Raw genomic sequence first — 27,571 nt, 5'->3', positions numbered from 1 at the left:
CCTGCTCGATGACATCGAATTTTCTCTGGAATTTCGGTAAAACTCGTTGGAAACATTGGGCACCATTTTTTATTACTCAAAGCACTCCTCGATGACATTGAAGGTCTCTTCGATGACATCGAATTTATTGAAGATATTTAATAAACTCTTTGAACTATTTTGGACACATTATCGATTCCTCGAACAATGTTCGATGACATTGAAGGCCTCTTCGATGACATTGAAGGTAGGTTTAATGACATTGAAGCTTATAAAGTCTGGATGAAGCTAAAAAAGTGTAAAAAACACATATAAAGGACACCTTCGATGACATTGAAGATTGTTCGGTGTCATCGAACGGATCACGTGAAGTTATGCACAGTTACGAGGAGTGCGTAAATTTGAGGCTGGTTCTGAATTTTTCCAAAGAGGTGAGAAAGGAGGTGTTGCACAACTATAAATAGGAGTCCCCATGGCATCTCTGGGCATTATCTAGGGTTTGAGGAGTGGAGCAAAAGTGTGGAGAGTTGTGGCCAACCGTTCTTCTTCTTTCTTCCTTAGTTTTTCATACTTTCTTATAGGGTTTTAGTTCCAATCATGACTATGATTAGCTGAACCTCTTAGCTAGGGCTAAGAGGTGAAGCTTGTAGCATGATGGGATGTTTTCATTACCTTGATTCATGTTATTTTAAACTCTCTTTGATTATAATTTGATATTTAATAAATACTTTCATTTTTAATGGTTTATTGGGACTCAAATTATAGTAGATCTGCGATAGCTTTGAGTATGTTCTTTTTCATGTATTGAGATTGTGAAATGAGAAAATGTTGTTGTTCATCATCATCCCTTGGGCATGGTTGGGTGATGGAATCCTTTCTAATCTTAATGATTCCCTTATGTTTCGTTATGAGATTGGTACATCCTATTGTGGGCCATTGTCTCTTGGGCATGGTCTTGTGATCAAATCACTTCCAGTTCACAACTTTCATCCATTGAGAATTAGATCAAAGGAAGTTCAGATTTGGTTTTATTGAGATATCTTCCAAGTGGATAAGATGAGACTCTGATTCTAGTTGTGTCCTTGAATCAAGCATAGATCTCTCTGATTGTTACAAGTGGATCCCTGGAAACCCTAGTTCCCACCTTTGATTTTCTTAAGTTTTTCATTAAATCTCTCACAATTACTCTTTACACTTCCAGCTTTAGTTTTTCATCTTTTTCTAGTTCTTCTTCTAGTTGCTTTCAGAATACTCACGAGATTGGTCCCTATGGATTCGATCTCAGTCTCACCGAGATTATTACTACATCGTGACCCTACACTTGGGGTTGTGAACAACGTGCGATCCTTCCTATGATACGGTGGATTTTATAGATAAATCATGAAGAACTTTAGCCATCTCTCTCATCCTTTATGTAATCTCCTTCAAAAGGATGCACCATACGAGTGGACTGAACAATGCCAAGAAGCTTTCACTAAGCTCAAGGTTATGTTGACTACCGCGCCTATCATGCAGCCACCCGATTGGAGCATCCCTCCTGAGATTATGTGTGATGCATATGACTATGCTATTGAGACGGTGTTAGGTCAAAGAAAAGAGAAGAAGCCCTATGTGATTCATTATGCAACTCTAAAATCTTCCCAAGTGAACTACTCTACTACAGAGAAGGAACTCTTAGTTGTAGTGTTTGCTTTGGACAAATTTAAGTCCTACTTGATCGGATCCAAGATCATCATTTACACTGATCATGAGGCGTTAAAGTGCCTTCTTTCTAAGAATGATGTTAATCCTCACTTGATAAGATGGATTCTTCTACTCCAAGATTTGACATAAAAATACGAGACAAAAAAGGAGTAGAGAACGTAGTGGCTGACCATTTCTTCATGCTTAATCTTCTTGATTCTCTCCAACTAACACTGATATACAACATGTTCCTTGATGAACAATTGTTTAAACTCTCCCAATTACCTTGGTTTGCTAACATTGCGAATTATCTTGCCACAGGTTTCACGCCAACATATTGGACTGAGCAAGAATAAAAGAAATTCTTCGCCGAAGTACATTAGTTTTTCTGGGATGATCCTTATCTGTTTAAATATTGCCCAAACCAAATTCTAAGGAGATGTATGCCAGACAATGAACATTAGAGTGTTATCTCCTTTTGTCACTCTCATGCCTGTGGTGGTTACTTTTCTTTTAAAAAGACCACGGCCAAATTTTTGCAGTGTGGCTTTTATTGGCTTACTATGTTTAATGATACCATGAGTTTTACAAAGCTTGTGAGCGTTGTCAGAAATTGGGAGGATTGTCCCGTCGAAATATGATACCACTAAAACTAATTCTAATCATTGAAGCATTTGATTGTTAGGGCATTGATTTTAAGGGGCCATTCCCCTAATCCTTTGAAAATATTTATATTTTATTAGCAATTTCCCGTCATCGAGAGACTATAAGAACTACCATTTTTGATCCGACATCTTTCGATCATGAGCCAAGATAGAACTCTTCATGAGATTCATAGTTGGACTATGTCACTAAGTGGGTTGATGTGATCCCATGCCAGAATAATGATCATCAAACGATCATTAAATTCTTAAAAGAAAACATCCTTTCCTAGTTCGGAACGCCTCGAGCCATCATTACTGATGGAGGTTCACACTTTTGTAATAGGCCATTCGAGAACTTAATGAAGAAATATGACATCTCTCATAAGGTGAGCACTCCATACAACCCGTAGACAAGTGAGTAAACTAAGATTTCTAATAGGAAAATTAAACAAATTCTGAAAAAAAATGGTTAACCCCGACCATAAGAATTGGTCAATTCGATTGATTGATGCTTTATGCGCTTACCTTATTAAGTTAAAATTTATAAAGTCCAATTCACCCCCCTCTATGACAATAGCCATATATTTAAGCTTCGCTTATACTGGTGAAACCACAATTTCAATTGGTATCAAAGCGGGTTCCTCTTGAAGGGCTTAACAACCTAAAGGGAGATCCTTATTAAAGCTGAAAATATGTCTAAAACAGAGAGAATGTATGTCTTAATATCACTTGTTTTTTATGGATCTAACTATGTTTATTGGAAAGCTAAGATGTATATCATCCTTAGATCCCTAAACCATGTAGTTTGGGATAGTAGAAAATGGGTGGCAACCACCAGCATATCAAATCGTATTAGACGATGGTGATATCACCTCATGACCCAAACCTCAAGCACTGTGGAACGACTATGACAAAACTAGGTCTAATTGTGATGTGGAAGCATTGAATGCTACTTACTGCACTATTTCTCAAGAAGATTTTAAAAGAATATGCATGAGTGAAACAAACTGCAACATCCAGAATTTTTGCAGCCCGAGTATATACTCGTGCCTAAGAATTTCAGGTGTTCATAATGTAAAAATTGGATGCTTCAAAATCACACCTTATTTTTTTTCTTTTTACTTTTTAGATAAATCACATCACATCCAGTTACATTCACGAAGGTAACTATTCATGAGAATAAAATCAACTATATTTATTATTCCATTAGAATAAAAGGCGTTTAAACAATTCTTTAATGCCCTCTCAATGGGAGCTTATTACATCAGCTACGTTTGCAACAGAAAATAAATAAAACAATTTGTGTTGTTATCTTTCTTATTTTCTTTTCGAAAGAATCTTCTATAGAATGATTATTGGTCATTTCATCAACCTGGAGTTCACCTGCAATATCTGTATGGTTAGAGAGGGTCAATGCCCTACTCATAGCGATGGTTGTCCTTTAAGATTAACAATAATTCAAGAGATTCATAAGAATAATGTGAGGGTTCTGATACATCTCGTAATCCACCACTATGAGTGGTATCAGTATGCGCATCCAAACTACATGAATGCATGCCTAGCATAATGTGTGTAGTCCATCATATGTAGTGGTCATCACAATGTGAAATATAGTTCATATAAAACCCGGCTCGCCCCGCATCCCATACTACAAAGATTCGTCAGCGTGTCCAAAGTTAAGGTAGATTTATGCAAACGTTTTAAGGCGAAACAACAATGCGATTGGGAGATTTACGTGACAGGATTTGTTCATATAGTGACTATTTACGACATTCAATCCCAAAAAGTGATTTAACATGCATGGCGATTTACTTACATCGATTGTACACCACTCACCAACCCACATGATTACGTGCCGATTAAGAGGGCCGCTACCCAAAATGAATTACGTCCATAATAATATGTATAAACCACTATATATGAGCCCTATAACACATCACTTTCATCAATAGAGAAATAAGTCGAACCATGAGGGTTTTGAAATTTCAAGACACATGCCCAAGCCATAAAGGAAGGTAGCACAAGGCTGAACTAATAAAAGATAAGAGTAGTAATAAGCTAACTCAATAAAAGAAAAGAATAGCAAATAGGCTAACTCAATAAAAATAAGGGGAGATGAGCAAAAGGCCATCTTAATATAGAGTGGAAGCGCGTCGCTCTTGAAATTGGTAAAGGTCAAGGCTTGTATCCATCACCCCACATAAATTCATAAAAAATCATACATAATTAAAATCATACCTTAACCATAATTTTTAAAAGGATAAATAATTAATAATGGTAAATCAATCAAGTGCATGAAAAATCACAATAATACGAAAGTATGCAAAAATAAGATCAATCATGTTAACTCAAATTAGTGTAAGCTTTAAATGAATCATTCACCTTAGCCTTAGATCTAAACCCTAGATAGATCTCGATGTAGGAAAGTTTCTACATGAATCATGACATGGCTTGAACAAGAGGGAGACACCACATGTGTGGAGAAGGAAGAGGATGATGGGTGTCTAGGCTTCTCCTTCTCTCTCTCTCTCTCTCTCTCTCTCTCTCTCTCTCTCTCTCTCTTTCTCTCTTTCTTTTCTCTTTCTATTTCTCCCTTGGATGTTTGAGAAGTGGTGTGTGAGTGGAGAAGGGAACATATACACATTTTATAAAAGGAGTGGACATGTGAGAGGGGTGTGTTTCACATTGCCCTTGGATTGGGTTTCTCCAATTTGACCTTTTCTAGTAATCTTTCTTTAAATCTAGTTTATCCAATGTGTCAGGGTCATTGAATAGAGGTGAGGTATATGATTTTCTTGGTGCTCCAAAATTTAGATTGGCTTATCTTGAAAAATTTCCTAACGGGTGCCAAGACGAACTTCTTCTCAATTAACGGTCCACACTTAATGATCGGGGCTTAATTTTGAAAGAAATGTGTAGTTAGGATTGGAAAATGGTTAGACAAAATTTGGTGGTTGATCGATGGTGAAAAAAGCTTAAATATAAAATTTCACCTTTTGTACCAAAATGAAAGAATTGACTTCAACATTCAACAGTTTAGGATCATAGATCGGGGTTTAAATTTTGTATAACCATGTAGTCATATGAGACTAAAGTGTGGTCCAAATTTGAGTTGCGATGGATGACAGAAAGTAGTTAAATTGAAAGATCTGAATTTATAAGGAGTTGGTACGCCTCGAAAGGTAACTTTGCGCTTAAGGAAAAGCCTACCACAGTAGTGTCTTCATATTTTACACTTGGTCCATATTATGGGTAATCTAAGTCATTCATATGAAGAAAAATATCCTACTACGACTACCCATGAGGTTTCTCCACTCGATGAACACCAAAATTAATGGTTAAGGGACTGATTTGTAAATTGAGTCACTTTTACAATAATTTAAGGGCTGAAATTTGACATTACAGTTAATTTATGATATATAGGCATGGTATAAAATTTCACATCAAACAGATCGTGAAAACCACGTGATCTCGAATTCGATGGTTAAGGTTAATGGCATTTTCATAATTATTACTAATATGAGAGTTTTGAGAAATCTAATGGTTCTACATGGTTATAGACATGTTTCTAAGTAATTCTTACAAAATAACTTATATCTAAATCATTATGAATAAAGAATTATTTACCAGATTAATTAAAAGAATGTACATATATCAACTAACATAATAGATGGTCAGATGACATGTTAAAAATAGAAAAACTTGATGGTTAGTACTTTGATCAAGTATGTAAGTGGGTGTACAGTCAGTTTTATAAATGGATGATCACAAGTGGGTTTTTGGAGTGGTCAAGAGGCAGAACATGTATAACGTTAGATTCAAGTGACTAGTTCACATGTGTAAGTTTATAAGATTATAGTTTTGAAGGTGAGTTAAGCATATTCATATGTAGTGAATAAGATAAACGGATCAGAATTTCAATTTGATATGTGTACGAGCAGATGCAGATATTAAGTAGTTAGTTTACTCAAAGTGGACGGTCAGATATCTTTACCTATCAGTGGATAGTTGGCTGAACAGTTGGTTATGATGGATAAGTGGGAGTACTTGAACATATGACGATCTTGTCTTAAAATCAACGGTCGGATGGCTTGATTTATAGAGTTTTACACCAAACTGAGTGATATATGTAACTCCATGTGGGGGTTAGGAGAAAGAGTTCTTGTTCTATGAATTTGTAGGAAAATCTTAAGATCTCTACTAGAACGATTCTCTTCTAAGGTTACTACAATAGAGGAATGTAGGAACATAAATGACATGAAAGTAGAAGAATCGTTAAGTTACCTACAAACATATGAACTGCATTTCAAAGCTCTTACAGAATCCAAAAACACTGTCGTAAAAGCCTCATAGAAAAATATGAATATGAGGATGACGGTGATGACAATAAAGATGATGAAGAAATGGCCTTGCTGGATAAAAGGTTAAAAAAATCTTTAATAAGAACCAAGGAAAGACCTTTTACAAAAAGGGGAAGAAGTATAACCCAAAACGCCAAATAGGTAAATCACCCAAATGATCAAAAGATCCCCAATGTTATACTTGTAGAGGATATGGTCATATTTCGTCTGAATGTCCCACCAAAAACAAATCAAAAGGGAAGGTAATGTCTGCCACATGGGATGACTCTAAGGATTTAAAGTCAGACTCATAAGAATCTCAAAGTGGTGGAGACCAAGGCTCCTTTAGAATACTGATGACCTCCACCACCACAATCATCTCTGAAGCAAGGGACATTGGAAATAAAAATGAACATATGGAAGAAAAGACTTCCTATGAAGAAGAAGAAGTTGACAATACTGGTCTACAAGAAGCCTATGACCAAGTTTACACCCAAAGCTTGTAAGTTCTTAAAAATCTTGGTTAGGCTAAAGTCGAAAATAAGCAGTTGAGCGTGAAGTTTGAAAAAGCCAAGGCCGAAAATGAACGGTTGACTGATGAGATTCAAGAATACATTAGAAACAATGCCAACTACGACCAAGAAAATGCCTCATATGAGAGTGACTTGGTTGACTCAGTAAAGATAAATGAATACCTATAAGTAGAAGTTAGCAAGATGAGAACAATCAACCAAGGTTTGAAATTAAAGTTAGAAAAATTCAAAACTCATGCCAACATAAGTCACGGGTTTACCCTGAGTGAGGAAAAACTAGAAAGCCTTCTAGGAATGGGTAAAAGTTCAAGGGATAGGAGAGGATTCATATATGAAAGCAACAAAACAAGTCCTACTCATGTTCCTCCTGTGATTAGAAACGAATCCGGGGCTTCATGTAACAAACAAACAATTGTCTCCAATCTGTCATGCATGTGGTGACATAGGGCATCTAAAATTTGAATGTCTGGCATTTAGATAGTCCCAAACTACCCTAGGTATGAGCTATATAGGTAAATATATACCAACTGGGAAAATACTAAAAAATGTGAGAAGTCCACCTAGGAAGGCACCACAAAAGGAAAAGGAGAGGAAGAAGTATCCAACTCTTCCCAAAATGAACAAAAGAATAGATGAACTATTTAAACAAGTTGCCCAACTAAATCAAAAAATAAGGGAAATGATGAATCAAGTAAATCAGGGCACTGACGAACTTACCAATGAAATTTTTCGTCGGTAAAACCTTTTACCAATGAAAATAACACTTTTAGCGACGAAAATTTCCGTCGGTAAAGGTGTATTTTCTTTTAGTGTGAATGGTCGGCTAAGAAAATTCAATCTCCAAGGAAAAAATCACCTTTGAGGGATGAGTCCAGGAAAGATACACTCTCTCTCTCAAACCCAATTCGGACCCAAAGAAAGTTGTCTCCAAATGGCTCATAAAAAATAAAGAAAACTGCTTAGTAATACATACCACTCTCAAAGCTGGTAGTACTGCTAATGGTATTTAGATAGCGGGTGCTCACGGCACATGACGGGTTACCAGACCCACTTTTTCCATTATACCAATTTTGATGGCGGGTTAGTCACTTTTAGAGAAGGAAGTACCGGTGGGATAATTGGGTGAGGAACAATTGTTGGGCCAAGATTGCCCAAAATTGAGAATGTTCTCTACGTGGAGGGATTGAAACACAACCTCTTAAGCATATCGCAGATTTGTGACACTGAACATTTGGTTAAATTCTCCAAAGAAATGTGAGAAATTTCAAACTCCATCAGTAAATTAATTATGAGAGGTCTTCGCACCAGCGATAATTGCTATGTCATTGAGAACGGTGGATGATCTGTCTCCAGCTATATGCCACATGGCCAAAGATAGTGAGTCTGAAATTTGGCACTAAAGACTTGACCATGTTCACTACAGAAATTTATCTCGCCTGAGCTCTAAGAATCTGGTAAGAGGGCTTCCCAAGATTGGAAAAGAATGTCAGAATTGTCTATGGCGTTTGTTAAAAAGGAAAACAAATCAAAGTCGCTCACAAAAAGACAAACTCAATGGCTACTTCTAAGCCCCTCGAGCTCTTACATATGGACCTTCTCGGTCCTACCAGAGTCCAAAGTTAGGACGAAAAAGGACACTTTCTAGTTGTAGTGGATGATTAGTCTAGGTTCACTTGGGTCGTCTTCCTAAGGAAAAAAATCATATACTTTTGATGAATTTATAAAACTTATGAGGCGACTTCAGAATGAGAAATGATTCATGATAGATATGATTAGGAGTAATTATGGTTGAGAATTTGAGAATGATCAATTCTAGAAATTCTGTGATGAATTTGGAATTCAGCATGAATTCTCTACAACTAAAACTCCTTAGCAAAATGAAGTTATTGAAAGGAAAAATGGGGTGCTACAAGAAATGGCCTCCGTAATGATAAATAGTAAAGATTTATCAAAACCCTTCTAGGATGAAGCTGTTAATACATCCTTCTATACTATTAACATGGTTTATTTAAGAGCAGGACTAAAAAATATGAAATATGAGTTGTGGCATGGAAATCCACCAAGTGTCAAGTATTTCAGGGTCTTTGGTAGTAAATGTTACATTATAGGAGACCTCAAAAACTTAGGCAAGTTTGACCCCAAGAGTGACAACAGGATCTTCTTAGGATACTCCTTAAATACTTAAGCTTATAGGGTGTACAATCTTAGGACCTCGGCAATATAAGAATCAGTCAATGTTGTTGTTGATGACCAACCCCATGACAAATCTGGTCTTGAGATGGATATGGATGAAGATATGGGTCCAAGAGAAATATGCAAATCTGATGAAGGACCAGCTTCTCCACAAGTGTCTCAACCCTTTAGTGGCCTTCCTATTATCCATAATCATCCTCTTAACTTTAGATCATGGTACTAGTGTGTAAACCAGAAGGCTCCTTGAGATCACAAATAGTCATCTCTACTTCACCTCTAAGATTGAACCGAAAAATGTTATAAAAGCTTTACAAGATAAATATTGAATATCAGTTATGCAAGAAGAGCTCCAACAATTTGAGGGAAATGATGTGTGGTAGGTAGTTCCTAGGCCACAAAACATAAATATCATCGGGACCAAATGGATATACAAGAATAAATCTGATGAATCTAGCAATGTTGTGAGAAACAAAGCTAGACTATTGAGGGAATTGATTTTGAGGAAACATTTACCCCTATAGCGTGACTTGAATCTATTCAAATTCTTATGTCCATAGCTTGTGCTATAGAGTTTAAACTATTTCAAATTAATGTTAAAAGTGCCTTCTTAAATGGTGTACTTGAGGAAGAAGTATATGTAGAACAACCAAACGGATTTGTTGCCCCCAAATATCCTCATCAAATGTATAGAATAAGGAAAACGCTTTATGGTCTTAAACAAACCTCGCATGTGTGGTATGAATGGTTATGGTTAACTCAATTCTTGATTGACCACAAGTTAAATAGAGGGAGTGTGGACAAAACACTCTTTGTCAAAAGACTAAGGATTTCATACTCATTGCATGAATTTATGTGGATGACATAGTGTTTGCTTCCACATGTGAGGAAATGACTCGTTAGTTTTCCCACTTGATGCAATCTAAATTTGAAATGAGCATGGTGGGGGAACTAAATTTCTTTTTGGCTTACAAGTCATGTGGCTCGAGAATGACATTTTTGTAAGCCAGACCAAGTATGTAAAAGAATTAGTAAAATGGTTTGGACTTGAGTTTAGTTGTACACATCACACGCCTATGAGCACCACACTTAAGTTATCCAAGGACATATCTAGAAAAAGTGTGGATCAACACTTGTATCGTAGCATGATAGGGAGCCTACTCTATCTCACAGTGAGTCGGCCTGACATAGCCTTTAGTGTATAAGCATGTGCTCGGTTTCAGGCCAACTCTAAAGAATCGCATACAAGCGCTGTAAAGAGAATCATTAGATATATGGTTGGGACCATAAATTTTGGCCTCTAGTACCTGTTATACACCTCAACCACAATTGATGGGTACTTATATGTCGACTGGGCTGGAAACATGGATGATAGAAAATTGACTAGCAGTGAATGCTTTTACGTAGGAAACTTCTTAATATCTTGGCATAGTAAAAAGCATAATTCCATTTAATTATCCACTATTAAAGCCGAATATATTGTAGTAGGCAATAGAGGTGTACATAAGTCGAGCCGAGTCGAGCTTTACCTAGCTCATGCTTGGCTCGACTCGGCCTTCGAGCTCAGAATAACAACTCCTGTTCAGCTCGGCCGAGTTCGAGCACACCGGACAGGACGAGGTGGCATGCCAGACAGTCGATGTGGCACACTGGACAGGGCGAGGTGTGTGCCTAAGAAAGAGAGGGAAGAAGACAGGTAAGGGAAAGGGCGACTGGGTAGGGTAGGGACCGCCAGACTGAGAGAGAGAGAGAGAGAGATGAAAGACTGGTAAGGGAAATGGGGAAATGTTTGTAAGGTGTGGCCATGCGGATAACGAGGGAGACGACTGTGCAGGTAAGGAGGGAGGCGGCGTGCGGGTAAGGACTAAGGAGGGAGGGTTAGGGTATTTTTTGAAGGGGAAGGGAAATGGGGAATGGCCGTGCGGCATGCGGATAGGGTAAAGTAAAGTAGGGTTTTTTTTTTACGAGTATATATATGTATAGACACACACTACACCAAGTCGAGCAGGGGCAAGCTCGAGCTCTGCTCGATTTCATTTCGAGCACCAAAAAATAGCTTGACTCAGTTCGAACCCAGCTTCGATCCGAGTCGAGTCGAGCTTTTTCAAGCTGAGTCGAGCGAGTTACCGAGCTTTTGCTGCTCATGTACAACTCTAGTATGTAGTTGTTACGCCCAACTTCTATGGATGAAACAAATGTTCATGGATTCTGGGTTTGAATTAACTACAATGACACTATTTTGTGGTAATACTAGTGTCATAAAAATCTCCAAAATTTTGGTTTAACCTTCTAGGATGAAACCCATAGATATCCGACTTCAATTCATTTGATAACTTGTTGAGGAGCATGTCATATCATTGAATTATGTGCCTACTGAAAGTCAATTAGCTGATATATTGACTAAACCCCTATATGTAAATTGAATTAGAGATCTATAAAAGTCTATTGGGGTATGTGCTACATATGTAATTATCAGTTATTCATGATGTATTGACAAATCTGAGGATTTATAGCCTCATTTTGTAATTTAATTTAATATTTTATTTTATTTTATTTTATTTATTATTATTATTATTGTCTTATTTTAGTCTTATTTGGATGTGCAATTATGAATCTTAAATTTCAAATTTTACATACACTTCAAGTCAGAAATGTGCTCTATAGACAACTGAAAAAACTAAGTTCATTGTGTATTGTTCATTGACACTTCAATGCCATCGAAAATCAAATTTTGATGCCATCGAAACCACTTCAATGCCATCAAAATATTGGGTCTTTGTTTAAAATGAGCAATCATGTTCCTCTTTGAAATATAATTTTTGGCATTATTGATCACCAAACCCTCATACTCACTGTCCAATCAAGTTTATAGGGATTACAACACTCCAATTCTCCTCTTTCAACTCCGATCCTTGTCTTGCATCAACTCCATATCTCTTCTTGCTCCGAATTCATTTTGGTTTGGTAGGTTGAATGTCCTTGTTTCTTTCCTAGATTGTCTTGGTTTCATTCATTTTTAAACTCATCTCTTCGAATCCGAATGTGCTTAAGCTATAAATCCCCTTCTAAAACTTAGCAAACCAAGCCTCATAGCACTACATCTCTAAGTTTTTTTTTTTCAATCAAAACTTAGGAAGGTCAACCGAGTTATCTTTGTGAGCCCAATTCATTGCTAGAATACCTAAAGATAACAAAGGAAAGGCCCCGAATATTGGTGAAAACTCTCGGCCCACTCGGGTCAAGAAGTTGGCACCTCGGAGGGTGAATTGACCAATCAGCCGATCACCATCACATTAGCCTTCACCTACTCATTATGATCCTATAGAAGAGCATGTCGTACCTGATACACCCTCAACCGAAATGTTATTGGACAAATACAAGGGATGCAAAGTCATATTTAAACGAAATGTCAATGTCATGTGTGTCCAATCGTACGTTATAGACAACATGTTAAAGTTAATAGAGTGGGAAAATGTATTAAAATTCGAAGGTATGACTCAAAAGAAGAAGGCGTACAAGTTCTTATCCAAGTGTAGAAATCCCACACTTCACCCCCCCTTCTTTCGAAGTAGATGTTGGTAGTCATCTCATTAAAATCAGACCAGTAAGCATTGCCAAACTAATTGGTGTTCCCTTGTCTTAAGAGACCCAACCTCATCATGACCTCGCCTCCCTTGGAGTTTGAGTTATGATGACCAAATTCTTGTGTAGTGGGATGGATGGGCTATGGATTCATGATAATGCATTGAGGTGTCTACCATGTCAAGCCAATTTCATCTTCTTTGTTCCATATGTTCTATGAATGCCTATCCAAAGGGGACAAATAGAGTTGATCTTACCCCATTCATGGTAGACATCATCTATAGTGTGGTGATGGGAGTTCTCTTATGCCTTCCGATCATTATCCTACATCATCTTACATAACTTTCTTGGGGGAGTTGGCCCACATATCTTTTGTTTGGCTACCTCATCTGTCTCCTGGCTCGGGAGTGTGGGTTCTCACCAACTTTTGATGCGCCTATTCTGGCATCAAGGATCACCACCGAAAATATAAAGAGGATGCACCTCCCTACCCCAGCAACAGCACAACATGGTGATGACATGGATAGCCCCACCACTAGAGGTGAGGAGTAGATGAGCGCATGAGTCGAACCGGTAAAGGAGCCATCACAGAGGACCACCACAGATGCTATCACTTCTAAGCACACCACTCAACTACTAGATCACTCCGAGGAGATATTAACAACACAAATGACTATTCGGGCAGAGTACACAAAGATTCGAGTAGAGCAGACTCATCAAAGGGAGCGTCCGACTCGTTTGGGGCAAATGGTGCATTTCCTCCAACAGACAACTCATGAGATTTTGTCTGTACTAACATGCCGCCGTGACGATGTCTTTGGCTCAGGACCCGGACCCTCTAGTTAGGGGGAGTTGAGTTCTAGGGTCCAACTGAGTTTTTTGTTTGAGTCTAACTATCTCAATCTTGTACTACTTTTTATTTAACTGAAGATGATATAGTATGTACATTTTGGATTTTACTTTCTGTGAATGGATGCTTATTTTGATTATATTATACATCATTTTCATGCTTGAGATCCTTATGTGTTAAATTGATTATTGTCTCTATCCTCTTTATAATGGATGTCTTCACATATTTTCGAGCTTAATTTGATCATACATGCCTATATGAATGATCTTTGCCAATCATTGACAAAAACGGGGAGAAAAATACTTCCACCATGTGTTATGTTGTATCTTTTTGGTAACATTTATAGTACAAAGGCTTAGGGGGAGCAATAAAGAGTGCATACAAAGCAGTTGAACAAAGAAGTATGTTGTAAATGTCTTGAGTTATCTTATATTTGTAAATCATATGAAAAGTCCTGTAAAGTTACATGTTTTTGGGTTGTATAAATTTTGTTAGGTTTTTTGTCACATAATTGACAAAGGGGGAGATTGTAAGTGCCCTATTTTGTCAATTAGTGTGAGATGTGAGTCATAACATTCGGAGAGCCCCAAGGAAGATTTAAGACTAAATACTTGAAGATTGAATGCGTCCAAAAGCACTGAAATGGTAAAGTATCGGGACCTCTTCAAAAATCTATACACACCTCACAAAACATGACCTTCTATCTAGCCAAACCCCATAGAAAAACCTATTCAAGAAGTGTTAGTAAGTGATTGTGAGAAGAAATCTGTTTAAAAATAAAATCACAAAATGCCATCAAACTCCTATTGAACTATATTCGATGGCATCAAACTGGGAGCTCAAAATGTCTAGCAACTTAAAGTAAAAAAATTGGATTATTCTGATGGCATAAAAGTGCCTTCGATGGCATCGAGAAAGTGCCTCTAAAGTATCTAGCAACTTTAGTTCAAAAATTTTAATTTTCTTGATGGAATCAAAGGAACACTTCGATGGAATTGAAGATCACTTGATGACATCAACAGAACTGTCGAACAACATATTGATGAAAATTCTAATTATCTCGATGACATCGATTTTGTCAGTTTTCTGCCCTTTTTTTTACTGTTACAAAACTTTTATACATATATGAAAGAGGAGTTTCTTTGTAAAATGGTGAAAAATAGAGAGATTCTTGTGTGTGTGTGTAACCCTAGTCAAAACCCTTCTTCCCAAGCTCTCTTTCTCCATGAATTTCATCATTCGATCCATTTCTTAAAGACATTTATTGATGTAAGGCTCGTATCCTAGTCTGTATCGCTCCTTAAACTCCTGCGATCCTCCCCGTCAAATTTCGGTGACCCGCGACCTGTAATGGGTGTTTACGCGACCCTAAGTCACATCTTGTAAATCTGAGTTGACTCGACCCAATACTTGTACCATTACGACCGTACCATCGCTGTGGTTCCAACGCCTGCGTCTTGCACACCGATGCAATGCCCAGGCTAGGAGTTGTGGGCTCGTGTTTAATTCAAGGAAACGCCACGAGTTGTAAATCCCGAGAGAATCTCTACATTCCATCACATCGATTATTCAAGTGCTAGTCAAGTACACATCCCATCACAACCCATACTTTCTTTCTCCCCAAGACAAGCAGCCCTCCCCAAAGTCAACTCTCATGTCACTCACACCCATCACTCCACCCATCACCCATCACCTCTCTCTTACAACCACCCCCTCTCTCTCTCTCTCATTCTCTACCCATTCCCCAAGCAACCCTAAGAGAGTGGCCGTCCAAGCATTCCAATGAGAAAGAACCCAAGTGTGTGGCCTACTTCCTACCCCCAAATCTCACAATCCAACCCTTCAATCTTCATCATCCACCATCAAAGGGAAAGCCTAGGAACTAAGGAGTCCAAGGAGCTAAAGAAAAAGACCATCAGTGGGTGTTTTATAGGCTTAGATTTGTGTTTTGATGATGGGCCAAGTGGGGCCTACCGATTGATGGTATAGATCTCACTTTGGACCCTAGGTGTGGCCAATGGCCCACCATGATTCATATGTTTATCCCGTGATGGGGGCCATTCTTCATGGAGCCCATCATGATGTTTATTTTTCCTAGCGTGTAAAGGTCATCTAGACCTTTCATTTTTTGTGAAGAAGGGATCTCCACCATTAATTTTGATTGGTAGGCCCACATGTAATGGGACCCACTTGATGTACATTTTGTAATGCATGGAAGGGAGGGCTCATAGTGGCGGAGCCCTCCATCGTACGTCTCTCTCTCCCTCTCTCTCTCTCTCTCTGCCCCCTGATTGTATGACCCAGCTATGAGGTATGTATTTTATCCATGCCATCCACCAAGTGGGACGCACCCATTGTCCAACCGGGGCCCACTTTGTTGTTCACCTTGCTGCCCATTTGGGCAGGCCCTGTTGGAAAGGAAAATACAAATAGCAGCTTGATCCAAACACGTGTGGCCCATTGACGTGGGACCACCGTGATGCATGTGATTTATCCACACCATCCAGTGTGACCCACCTTAATGTATGTATGTTACATCCAGGCCGTCCGTCCTATCCTTGGACATTGGAGTAGGATAGTAAATATATATATATATATATATGTGTGTGTGTGTGTGTGTGTGTGTGTATGTATATGTATATGTATATGTATAGTGGGTGGGCCACACCACGTGGACCCACATGATTTTTGTATTGCTTTCACCACCGTCCAGCAATGGATGGTGGGGCCACTGATGTACATGTTTGTCCTCACCATCCATCTGGATAGTGGGATATGCCACGTTGTACGTGTTTTATCCGTGTCGTCCAGTTTATTGATGTGGGACCGACCTTCCCTTATGTGTTGTATCCAAACCGTATGTGTGTGGGTCCTACCATGAGGATGTGTTGTATCCTCACTGTCCAATCCCTGGACGATGGGAAGAAGATTAGCTGGAATACCTCCACCAGCTATATACCTACTGTATTGACATAAGAAAGTTCTATGGGCTTAATCTTAAGGTAAGTGTTATATCCTCACCGTCCTGGGATGGTGGGATCCCTGGCACATGTGGAGTCTCCACCATCCTGCTGAGACAGTGGCACCCACCGTGATATGTGTGTTATATCCCAACCATCCATCCACTTTGCGAGCTCGTCTTAAGGCTTGACATGAGAAATAAGACAGATCTATCTATCAAGTGGACCACACTGCAAAAACCAGTGAGGGATTGAATGTGTACCATTGAAACCCTTTTGGGGTCACAGAAGTTCTAGATAAATATGAATTATTTTTTTATCAGTGAAAATCATTATCTCCGCTGCTATTTATGGTGTGGTCCATATGATCTTTCGATGTGATTCATTTTTTGGGTAATGCTCTATAATGATCTCTAAAAATAGATGAATGGTGTAGATATAATAAAAATAAAAAAATAGTGTTTTATCTACATCGTCTGTCTATAGGACGTGGGACCCATGTGATACAAGTGTTTTACCCACACGTGTGGGTCCCACCTTGATGTGATGTATATTGGGCCCGTGTGAGAGGCCCATTGTGATGTATATTAGGCCCGTGTGAGAGGCCCATTGTGATTTATATGCGGCCCGTGTATGAGGCCCAACGTGATGTATGTGGGCCCATTACGATTGTATGAGGCCCGCCATGATGTAAGTGTTATATATACATCGTCTATCCATTTTAGGCTGTGGACCTCGCCGCCTTATGTGGGCCCACCATGTATGAGTGATGGGCACGTGCTATCCATCCATTTCCTAGCTAATTGGAGGGCGGAGAGCCCCATTATGATTCCAATTTCCAATCCCAAATGGACCACACCTTAGGACGATGGTGGTTAAATATCCACCATTGTAAGCTTTCCTAGGGCCCATTGTTAAGCCCATTCCACCCATAACCTAGTAGGTTAACCCAAACCATTGGGCCCCCATTGTTGATGATAATTTCCACCATGACCTATAGTAATCCGAACCTTGGAGCCCACCTTGTTGTACGCCCATTCGACCCACCCATGAGGCCCATCCTTTGTTTGGTACATCATCACCCCTATCGTAGATAGAAGAATAAGTGGTATCAAATTTGGTATATCCACTGTTGAAGCCTATCTAGAGTCGTGGGTTAGATCCACTATCCTTGCAGGGGATCCCACCTTAGGATATATGATATTCTAATACCTTGAGTAGGTTATGATAGTCTAACATGGACCGTTCCATATAGACTTCAATATGACTAGAGGGGTGTATCGTTCAGCCCCTACTCCTGTAAGTAAAATACCGTTTAAGGCCGATCATCGCATGCTATATCTGATAATAATGCTAGTGTACTTAGCCTGGTAGGACACACTGAGAACATGCTTAGTATTGCATCATGATACATGCCCATACGCATCATTTGTATGCTTGTGATGAGGAATGATTAATCATAGCATATGTCATTGGGCTAAGACATTTATGAGACTCCTTATGAGATGGAGTACCCCACATGATCGTGCGGTATGCACAAGACTGATGCATGACTAGATGATATGATTCATGCATCTCACATTTATGTGACATGATCACTATACGCCCTAGCGACATCAGGGTCGTGGCCTCCATAGGCACATCGTGGATGGCCAGATTGGACACTAGAAATATTTAGTTCCAGCACTGTAGGCACATAAGATGTCCTTGTGTGAGAGTTCCAGAACCCTTTTAATACCAAGAGATGCTCCAACATCTAGACTGAGTGGATACATGAGGGTACGAGTGCCGAATACCAGTAGGCTACATCTCCCACTGTGTCATGGTCGGTTGGAAGGGGGTGTGGCCTTATCCGCTTGAGCGAGGGGGTTATAAGCTAGGTTGAGTATGACTAGCTCACAAATGGGTCCGCTATTGATGAGTCGGGTAGGTATTGGTAGACTTCTGGTTAGGCAGATAGTGTGGTCTCTTCCACTCGCTAGGATGTACGGCTAGGGAGGTGGCAGTCAGTGTGGAGTGTAATAGATCCCGGTGATATTCCAGAGAGGAACTATACTATTATATGTACTTAACATGAGGATTGTTGTGCTTGAGTTGCATCTATATATGACATTGGCCATGTAGGCCTTGCATCGCATAGACTTTGTATGGCCGATAGCATTCATACCTTGCATCGCATAGCCTTGGTATGGCTGATTGCATTCATGCCTTGCATCGGATAGCCTTGGTATGGCTGATTGCATTCATGCCTTGCATTACAAAGCCTTGGTATGATTGATAGTATTCATGGATTTATCAACATATTTTCACATTACTCTGATATTGCATACCTGGCACATGCCTTGCACACACACTCACACCACCCTCTAAGCTTTTCATAAGCTTATGTATGACCGTTGCGTGCAGATGGCGTCGAATCGCAACAACGCTGAGGAAGGAGCACGTGGTAGATTAATTTAGTGCTTTTTGATCATCTTGTATGTCCCTTTCTACAATGTACTCAAAGTTTTTGATATACTCGATATGTGGTGATGTTGTTTTTGTACTTGGTTATTCTTGTTGTTATGCTCCTTTACAAAAAAATTCAGACTGAAAATCCTCCTTGTGGGATCCCAGGATCGGAATCTGGCATATAGGTGTCGGGAGCCGAGAATGGGGTACTATGGAGGTTGTCGGTGCCGGATTCGGCGATCAGGAATTTTGTGAGCCCAATTTTTGAGTTTAGGGCATGACAATTGAGCATTCAAAGCTTAGATCGAAGAATGAACTCTAGCATTCATTAGTGATCTATCAACCACATTTATTAATAAATCCTTTATGTTAGCTAGAATTGAATGCTCAATTATGGGAATTCTAGACTTAACCATAAAGACCTATCATTCTTAAGTTAGGATTCACCAAACCTTTGACTCAAACCTCAGCATCTCCAAAAGCACATTATCATTATGGTTGTGGTACAATAGAGCTGAAGATGCTTCACGATTTAAGAAGATCTCAACAACGTACTTTAATGGGGCTTATCCACTATAGGTGAGAAATTATATTTGAGTACATTCTGTCTAGAAATCATTCCTTGTGTAGGATTGGGTTTCAGAGTATGTGTAACGCCTCGAATTTTGAGAGTCAAGCAAAGCTCTACTCCCAAAATCCAACGCATCACTTATGCAACATAAATAATGATGTTTAAATGTTGTCCATATTAGTGCATTAAACATAAGAGGGATTATACTAAAATAGCATGTCATACTCCAGAGTTAATGTAATTAAGCAAGCGAAAGAATGAGATGGATATATAAAGTATATACATGTTTCACAACCTCCAGAGTATGATCATATAACCAAGCTGAAATTTATACATGTATTTGTTCAAACTAAACAAGATATCAAAATATGGAGTATTCAGCTAATCCGTGTATCCCTGTAATCCCATTGAAGCAGCACGAAGTCTACGTAGACCTGCCAGAGAGCTACACGTAGGTGAACTCCTCCTCGTCTAAGAAATTTGGCTCCGTCGCGTAAGCCTCATCGTCATCTATAACTAAAACAAAGTCTAGTTGGTGTTTTGAAACACTGTCCTAGAGTGGGAGTGAGTGATCAACTTATTGGTACTATAAGGTAAAGGTTAACATGTTATCAATTCAATTAAGTAGTAATGATAAAGCAATACAACAAGTATTTCCTAACTACTCTGGTTAATGAAGGGATGATATACAGTAATGAAGCATGCCCTTGCCAATACTCCCTCAGTGACTACATCAACCATCGCACATGGAAAACTCCCTAAACATGCACTTCCTCATCAAACCACATGCAATGCGGTGCATGGTCGTGTTAGCCAAGTACATAATTAGGCTTATTCATATAGTAGATTTGGGAAGCTAAGGTACCTCCCATTATATCATTAACCCAAGCGAGGATCTATTTAGGGTCGTCAATCCTAGTTAATCACATACAAAAGGCAAGTTGTAGGGCATCACCCCTAATGAAAGCATTGGATAGGTAAATTAAAGTGTTTATACTCGAGGTCACTATGGGAGGCTCGTCACTTGAACGTAGGCCGATAGCTCGAATACGGTATCCCATACCCCCATATTTGGCTCACGAGTTTGGGTTGCTGACTGGACACTACGGGGAGGCTCGTCACCACAGTGTAGGCAACAGCTTGACCACAATGTCCCATCCACCATGCTCCGCTCATGAGTCTTAACGGATCGTGGTACCATAGTTGAAACATGTTTTTCATTGGTAAGTGGTACCTTAGATTCAGGAAGTAGTGTCCATATATGGTAAACAAACAATAGGCCAATCGGTTTAGTAGACAAGTTTGATTGGTACGAACACACACTGAATTAATCGACATGGGCGTATAAGCACTCCACATGGCCTAACCACTGTCAGCAATCATCGTATATCTCAGATTCATCGAATTTATCCAATGTGGTGAGACTATGTAATGACCCGGGAAATTTTGTGCCAAGACCCGAGTACTACCTCTATTTTCCTTAGTAGCTTATTGGGGTAGTTAACGCTATAATTGATTGCTTGTGAAATTTGCATCAATCACTTTAAATTGGATCTACATGACTCAAAACCTGTAGAATGGTTAGCGCTATGTTACTCAGAAATCTGGGATCCATCTCTAAATCCAGTTGTTCTTGGGAATTTTTGGAAGTTCTGGATCAGACTTGGACCGCGCATCGTAAGTCCGATAGCGATGATCTTAGGATGTGTTGGTACCATGTTGCACTTGGTCATCACCTCAAAAATCAAGTCCATATGATGTTCTGGGTCGATTTGATTGAGTCCGGAGTGAAGAGTGTGAGAATGGTTGGAAATTAAATAAGATTTTATGAAATCTGAGTCATGTCGCTTGCGCGACAATTTTAAAAAATCTGACCATTGGATTCTGACCCAATTTCACCCTCTGATCAGGGAAGGTAGCCCAGGCATGTTCTTGTGCTTGTGGACCTGATCGAGATTCGGTGACCGTTGAATTGAGTGTGGTCCGCCACGACTGATCTGAAAATTTGATCGGTACGAAAACTCAGCTTGACCTAGATCCATGGTCAGTGAGCTTAAGTCAGACCTTTCGTGGTAATAGGCCCACCGGAAGTGCTCCGTTGGATCATGAGAGGCCGGTTTTAGTTATACCCTAAGTGTACCTTGGCCCTGGGTTATTTTCATCAATGTTAGGCCTATTTATAGACCTTAAAACCCTAGCTCTCTTTTCCATACGAATTTCCTAACCCTAGCTAAGAAAGAGAGAGGAAAAGAGAGAGAAAGTGAGAGAGAAGTTGGTGAATCATCTTAGATTCTTTCTTGTTCTTCTTCATCCTTGAACCTTCACTTTTGAATCGTTATTCCGGTGATTCTGAGTTCATCTTTGGGTAAGTTAACCTAACCCTAATCTGTGTTAGAGCTTAGAATAGTCTTTGTGCTGTTGTAGCTCATTTCTATTCTTGTCTTAGGTTATCTTGTCGCCGTTGACGAAGACAAATCATCTAAAATCAGTTCGGTGTTCTTTTCTGGATTAAGGTGCGGACTTTAATCGTACAGGTTATGGTTTTCAAGGCTTTCAATGCTAGTGAATGGTTTATTCTTGTTATGGATGAGATTTCAGATGCCAAATGTTATGTTTATTTTGCATTCCTGATATGCATGTGCTATATTGAGATTTGTGTATTCTATGTGTATGTATAAAGTACCGTATGCATATAAAATATGAACATGTGTTTGCCATGATTATTCGTCGTGTACTTATGCTAATTATATGTGCGACAACTCCTTGGCAAAAGGAATTGTCCAAATGTGTGTATTTCAACATACGTCATGTATGTTGAATTATGTATTCTAAGTGTTTGTAGAAATGTCTGAATGATCTAAAGTGTGATATATCAATCTAGTATGGGCGTTGAGAAGCAATTCTCAACTCTCCCACTAGTGTGTATGATTTCCTTCATGCAAGTTACATTCCTTGTTGTTTAAGTTTAAGCATTATTTATGCTTACATTCATGTTAAGTTGATACTCTTCAAGTACTCATTTGCTACATGGTTGAAGTTGTTGTTCCATTACTGTTCTACATTCAATACGAATATCTGTTGTAGTGTAATGTGTTTGGGACTATGAATAGCCCAGGAAATCGGTAATTGGCCTTAAGTTCATGGCTGAGATTGCTTTGGCCACGTAGGACGTGATTAGATGAACCCGAGTCGTATTAGAGTTATCAGCAGTGGTTTGGCCACGCGGAGTGTTTGCGCACTCTATGTCATTCAACCTAACGTGCGCTCGTGCTAGTTGAGTTCGTCAAGTAACCCGATTGTCCGATGTATGTTCACCATGTATGGACGCTACTGCTTGAATCTAGGATATCAAACTTACCAATGAAATCTTGTTAACCATGGTACCTTGATTCGCTAAGACTCATGAGCCAGACATGGTGGTATGGGATACCGTGGTCGAGCTGTCGGCCTACGCTGGGGTGACGAGCCTCCCCGTAGTGACCAGTGAGCAACCAAACTCGTGAGCCGATTATGGTGATATAGGACACTATATTCGTGCTGTCGGCCTACATTGATTGGTGACGAGCCCTTTGTAGTGACCTCGAGCATGCCTGGATACCGCATTGAGGTGAGAAGCCTTGTTGTGGTAATGAAGGTATGATAGGCGTGCATTGATTGGTGACGAGCCCTTTATAACGACCTGAAACCATATGATCGTATGAGATGCCTAGGACTGACGACCCTAGTATGGATCACTGTTTCGATGGTGATATGAGGAAGGTACTTTAGCTTCCCAATCCTGTTGTATGAAAAGGACTAATAACAACTTGGTAATCATGGTCATGCACTGCATTTGCATGTGCTTTGTAGATGTGGCCCACTTTGAGGCGATGTCATGCGTAACGTAAGATAAAGACGCTGAGGGTATATGCGCGAGAGCACGCATCATTCTGCATACATCCTTGCATTAACAAGAGTACTTAGGACCTGTTTAATTGTTCTGCCTTATCATTACTGCTTGATTGAATTGATAACATGTTAACCTTTGCTTTATTGTTCCACTGAGTTGATCACTCACTCCCATGTTCTGGGGCGGTGTTAAACACCCACCAGACTTTGTCTTAGCTGCAGATGTTGATAAGACCTCTGAGGCAGAGCGGGAGATCGAGGATGATGAGGTTGCTTTCTCTTTCATGCAGTTTTCAGACGGGTTCTAATGAGCCTTGTTCTGATGCGAGGGATGCTAGGATTTCTTTTAGGAATTAAATGATGTAATTTGATACTTGTAATTTTGATAGCAACACTTACATTATGACCTAGTATGTGTATGGATTTCAGGGATTTGCACATGTACACACATATATTTCTTTAAGTCTTCCGCTTGCTTTCTTCACTTATCCCTGAATTATATCTGCACTTTGGCTTAATCTATTCCTTGTTTTATGCACTAATATAGACAACATACATCCATCATTAAATATGTTGCATAAGTGATGTTTTGGAACTCGGGAGCTGAGTTATGCTCGACCCCCGAATTTCAGGGTGTTACAGACTAATTCGGCCACTCAATTGGGAAATGTTACTGATTGCCTGGACTACATTGTAGTCCCAATCATACTCAAATGCAGCATGTAGATACATGTGACAATCATATAAGTATTTAACAACAATCCAAGTACAACATTCACTTGAGCATTTTATCAAACATATTGAACATGTTATCAAACGTTACAATTCATCCTTAACTTGCGGAGTTGAAATTAAGGTCACATAGTGGAAACCATACATATAATTAATATAGTTGAGAATCCTATCTCAACACCCTTAATATATATAATTCATTAAACAATTTCTCATTCAAACATTTTATCAAACACTTAGCCTACACATTACCAAATACATAGACTAGATTAGTTATGACTTGAACTATAGTAATTTCCTACGCAACCTAGGCTATAACGCATATACCAAACATGGATCTTAGATTAGATATCATGACAAGTACAAAATCATAATTTCAAGTTCATTCAAACATTTCAACAAACACATAGAATGCATATTTATCCAGCATAGTTCATACATGCATAATATATAAAAAATGTCGTAACTAAGATCACATGGCAATAATCAAGTTAGACATAAATCATTGCTGACATTTGAAAGCCTTGAAAACCATAATCTAAACGTTTATAGTCCACACCTTTCGTCGGAATACCTGATTTGAACTCGGTTTCAACAAAACGTTCCTGAAAATGGAACGACGGCACCTATATGATAAAATACGTTAGCTATTTCGTCAATTATTCTATTTGGATTTCTAAATTAGATTAGGTTTAGGATTTCTTACCCACATCATAACCGCAGACGATCGTGTAACAAGGTGGGGAGGTGAATCGAGGCGTGGAGTTGTGGGAGAGAATCCCAGTAATGATCTCCCACTCTCTCTTCTCTCCTCACACTTTTCTCTTCTTTTCTCTCCTCTCTCCTAGGGTTAGAGAAATTCGTATGGAATGGGAATGGGGTGGTTTAAGGTCTTTAGGCCCAGAACTGATGTCAATGGCCCCAGGGCCATGGTATACTTAGGTTATAGCCAAATGGTGCCTGTTTATAACGAATGGGGCTCATCTGGAGGTCCATTACTTGTCCATGTCATAGAGTAAGTTCCCTGATGATGGATCTAGGTCAGGATGCGATTTCAACGCATTTGAATAGGCCGATCAACCGTGACAGACCGACATCAGATCAACGGTCGTTGTCACTCGATCAGGGCCACAAGTATATGAGTATGTGCAGGGAAATTTTCCTAATCCATGGGTGAAGTTCAATCTCGCCCACAAGCGGATGGTCTAATTCACTTAAATTTGGGTTCATTTTCTAAAGATATTCGCGTTTCTCACACACTTTGCTTAGGGCTTAAGTTGTGAGTTTCTTGATACTATTTGGACTTGATTCCCGTGATGGTTGTCAAGTCCAATAAGACAATCATAAACCTATAGTTTTGCGGTCGTCAGACTTTCGACGCACGGTCTAGGTCCGATACGGAGTTTCAGTGTGCTCCCGAGAGCAACTGGGTTTTGGGATTTTCCCGAGGTTTTCAAGTAATGTTGAGTTAGCGATTTTAATGGTTTTATGTCTTGCAGTTTGTATAGATAGTGGTTCAAGCTAATCCACCGATTAATTTAGTTTAGTACTTAATTAATTTTTATCTAATTTTCATAGTATGCGGTCTTTAGGGATTTCTGCCTGAGGTAGTATTCGGGTCTTTGTACGGATTTATTTGAGATGTTACAATCTATTCCTCTTAAAGAAAAATTGCATCCCTGAAATTAGTACCTTTTCATACTCCTCGAGGATCTGAGGGTAGTTCTTACGTAAGGATCTGAGGGTAGTTCTTATGAACTTCGGCTTCCGTTTCCCAAGTAGCCTCTTCCTCAGTGTGGTGAGTCCACAATACTTTCACAAGTGGGATAACTTCGTTGCGTAGCACCTGTTCTTTCCTATCCAGAATACGTGTTGGTCGCAGTGCATAGGTAGCATCTTCACTTAGCTGCACCTGCTCCCACTTGATAATGTGAGTGGGATCAGGAACGTATTTCTTCAGCATGGACACATGAAATATGTTGTGCATGCCCGCGAGTGGTGTGGGTAAGGCGAGACAGTATGCTATCACACCCACTCGGTCTAGAATCTGGAAAGGACCAATAAATCTCGGCGTGAGTTTCCCTTTCTTGCCAAATCAAAGGACTCCCTTCATTGGGAAAAACTTAAGGAATACATAGTCCCCAACTGTAAATTCCAGCTGTCGCTGTCGTGTATCGGCGTAACTCTTCTGTCTACTCTGGGCTGCAAGAAGTCGATGCCTAATAATATCAATCTTTTCTAAGGTCGCTTGAACAAAATCTGGGCCAATTAGGCTCTTTTCGCCAACTGCCGTCCAACAGTGTGGTGCTCGACATGGGTGCCCATACAATGCTTTGTAGAGAGCCAGGCTAATGCTCTCTTGGAAGCTGTTGTTATAAGCAAAATCGACATAGGGAAGGCAGTCATCCCAACTGTCCTTGAAATCAAGCACACACGCCTGCAACATGTCTTCTAATACTTGATTTACCTGTTCCGTTTGCCCATCGGTCTATGGGTGGAACACATTATTGAACTACAGTTTTACTCCCATTGCTTCCTGGATTCGAGTCTAGAAAATAGACGTGAATCGGGTGTCCCAGTCTGACATAATCTCCATAAGAACTACATGAAGCCATATGATCTCTTTGATGTACAGCTTGGCTAAATCATCTGCTGAGTTTGAAACTTTAATCGGGAGAAAATGAGCCGATTTCATCAATCGGTCTACAATCACCCAAATGGAGTCGTCCTTTCCTCGTCTTCGGTAACCCGAAAATGAAATCCATAGATATGAAGTCCCATTTCCATTCAACTATGGGCATGGGCTGAAGTAAACCAGGAGGTCGGCGATGCTCGGCCTTGACTTGCTAGCATGTGAGACATCGGGATACATAATCTACTATGTGGGCCTTCATGTTATCCCACCAGTACGAACGCTTCATGTCTCTATACATTTTCTTACTGCTCAGATGCATTACCATCCTTAAATTATGAGTGGCGTCTAGGACTTCCTTTATCAAGTCATGGAGATTTGGGATGCATAGGTGGCCGCAATATCTCAAACCTCCATCTAAGCCAACCCTCCATTCGGAGTCTTCACTGTCACTTGCTCATTTTCTCATCTTCACCAATAGTTCAGCTTCTTTCTGAGCCACAATGATTCGGTCATCAATGAGTGGTTGTACGTGG

The sequence above is a fragment of the Magnolia sinica genome, chromosome 5, assembly GCF_029962835.1.
Source record: "Magnolia sinica isolate HGM2019 chromosome 5, MsV1, whole genome shotgun sequence".
Lineage (NCBI taxonomy): Eukaryota > Viridiplantae > Streptophyta > Magnoliopsida > Magnoliales > Magnoliaceae > Magnolia > Magnolia sinica.
The sequence above is the reverse complement of the archived record's forward strand: the minus strand, read 5'-3'. Positions refer to the sequence as shown.